Consider the following 252-nt stretch of genomic DNA (forward strand, 5'->3'; position numbering starts at 1 on the left):
CCAAATTCTCTGCCTTTTCATGAAATTTCAAGGCGAAATGAGAACCGATAACCTATCCCTCCCAAAAGACAATTGCAGTTATCAGCAGTGATGCTAGTGTGAAGATTAAGATGAGAAGATTAGCTAGTCAAACACCTGTCCAGACCCTCTCGCCCGCCTCATAATCCTTTCGGAGGCGTGTTAATCTCTCCGGATAAGAAACATGTAGACTCATTACCGTACTTTAGAATATTTGTATAGTCCTCTGTAGTC

Source organism: Penaeus monodon, chromosome 15, assembly GCF_015228065.2.
Source record: "Penaeus monodon isolate SGIC_2016 chromosome 15, NSTDA_Pmon_1, whole genome shotgun sequence".
NCBI lineage: Eukaryota > Metazoa > Arthropoda > Malacostraca > Decapoda > Penaeidae > Penaeus > Penaeus monodon.